The sequence below is a fragment of the Vulpes lagopus genome, chromosome 4 (genome assembly GCF_018345385.1).
Source record: "Vulpes lagopus strain Blue_001 chromosome 4, ASM1834538v1, whole genome shotgun sequence".
Classification (NCBI taxonomy): Eukaryota; Metazoa; Chordata; class Mammalia; order Carnivora; family Canidae; genus Vulpes; species Vulpes lagopus.
Genome location: NC_054827.1, coordinates 71,067,747 through 71,070,210, shown reverse-complemented (window position 1 = coordinate 71,070,210; position 2,464 = coordinate 71,067,747). Strand labels below are relative to the sequence as shown.

At 36.4% G+C, this 2,464-nt stretch overlaps 1 non-coding gene across 1 annotated transcript; it reads right to left on the bottom strand.

Annotated features, from left to right (window-relative positions):
- Positions 1-899: 899 nt before the first annotated feature.
- On the bottom strand, positions 900-1,006 carry LOC121490338. Its single transcript, XR_005987643.1, has one exon. It is a non-coding gene; the product is annotated as a U6 spliceosomal RNA (small nuclear RNA).
- Positions 1,007-2,464: the final 1,458 nt, after the last annotated feature.

Sequence of the window (2,464 nt, the reverse complement as noted above, 5' to 3'; positions counted from 1 at the left end):
TCTGGAAGGAGAATATAGAAATTATTTTTATGCTTACACAAATGTTTGGCATATAACTTCATCACAAACAATATTAGCACCTTGAACATTTGCTATTTATAATCTTGCATAATTTGCTTATGAATTTACATTGCCCTTTTGGAGTAACCTAAAGTCAAGCATCATTCCTGAAGAGGTAAGATATCAAATATCATACTCAAGGAAGGTAGAAGCAAACCCAGTCTAGAAATAATGAAAGAATGTGAGAACTGAATCCAGAAGTGAATAATCCCACTTGGAAGAGAGTTCACGAAGAATTATTGACAAACTTGGGGTTTGGTAAATGCAGAACATATTAGACTAAGTGATTTCTTATTTTGCTCTTTAATCCAAAATTCTGTGATTTAAAAAAAAATCAAATTTTATTTAAATTCAATTTGTCAAAATATAGTATAACATCTGGTGCTCATCTCATCATGTACCCTCCTTAATGCCCAGTTACCCCTTCCCCCTACCCAAATCCCTTTCTGTAACTCTGTTTCCCAGAATTAGGAGTCTCTTATGGCTTGTTTTCCTTTCTAATTTTCCCCCACTCAGTTTCCCCCTTTCTTTATGGTCCCTTTCACCATTTCTTATATTCCACATATAAATGAAACCATATGATAATTCTTTCTCTGATTGACTTATTTCACTCAGCATCATACCCTCCAGTTCCATCCATGTCAACACAGATGGTGGGCATTCATCCTTTCTGATGGCTAAGTAATATTCCATTGTATCTATAGACCACATCTTCTTTGTCCATTCATCTGTTGCAGGACACTGTGGCTCCTTCCACAGATTGGCTATTATGGACACTGCTGCTATAAACATTGGGTGCACGTGTCCTGTCATTTCATTATATCTGTATCTTTGGGGTAAAAAATATGGAACACTTCACAAATTTGCATGTCATCCTTGTGTAGGGGCCACATTAATCTTCTCTGTATCGTTCCAATTTTAGTAAATGTGATGCTGAAGTGAGCATGAATTCCATGATTTTAAGCATCAAAAGATAGGAATCTTTTCTTGTAGTGAAAACTAAGATTCTTGGTGTTAATTAAGTTGTAGTGTTAGCTGCTCTAATAGTTAAGTACTGGATTTCAGTGGCCTAGCATAGTGCATTTATTTCTCAATCTTTCAATAGTCCCATTTTGGTAGCTCTAATTTGGAGGCCTAACTAGTATCTGGGGTGGGGTGCAGACCCTGCCCTATTCTAGGTCTTCTAAGACCTCTTCAATCAGATAGTAGATCCAAAGATCTTACATGGGAACTTTTTTTGTTTCAGGCTAATCGTGGCTTATGTCATTTATGTCCATATTTCATTGGCTAGAACTCAATCTTATCACACATTTAATTGCAACAGAAACTGGGAAGTATCATCTATTTGTGTGCTTGGGAAAAGATATGAGTTTGTGGGCATGTAGACTCTACTTTTTGAGATAGGCAACAACAATTTTAGAGAATATTGAATTATGTTCTGTGTCAAGTAATAAAATGTCACAAAAAAATCTAGCAAATTTCCTTTGGTCTCTATTGTTGACTCTTCTGTTAAAAGTGCTTTTTATTTCTCCTTCATTACCACTGGCTGGTAATAAGATTAGAGTATTTCTTTTAGAACAAGTATTTTCTTTTAGAATAAGATTAGAGTATTTCTCCTTCATTGCCACTGGCTGGTAGACAGTGGTAAGAGAACTTGGGTATGGCGGTCTTAAGATGTAACCAAGATACCAATAGGAACTGCCTTTTTCTTACCTATTGCATCCCCATATGGTCAATTTGTTTTATTTTGTCTCATCCGAGATGCAGAACTCAGATCTTCCACATAAAAATTGGCTCATGCTAAAATATTAGTGAGAAATCTGGGCTTCATTTGAGCTATTGTAGAGGACAAGGAAGAATTTTTGGCATGCCACATTTCATATTCCTGTAAGACATCACTGGTTTCTTAAGTTCTTTCTTAGGGATCATACCCATAGAGGTTTATTCTCTCTGGCCCTTCTCCCATATATCCATCAACTTAGCTCACTTTTCTTCCCCTCTCAAGTATTCCCCAGAAGCTCAAACTCCTCTGCTTCTATTAGGAAGAGTTGTTTTTCCCTTCCTTTTAAGCGTTCGTGCCAGCTAATACCCAGACTTTCAGGACTTCACCTCCTTCCTTTTGTTTTGAGAAAAGTATTTTCCAAATAAAAATAGCTATCGCTCAACAAAAGGAGTTTTCACATTTGCTCCTAAGATAATAAAAATCTCTCCACCTTTACGAGTCTATATATTGTAAAAACTGAACTTGAACTGAGTATGTTTTGGTGTACAATTGAGGACCCCAGGATTGTAATGTCTGGGGCTAAGCATGGCCTTGAATAAAAGATATATCATTGATTAGAATTAACCTGTCCACCACTACTTGGTATTGCAGCACAGCTCTGGGACAATTAACATAGAAGGA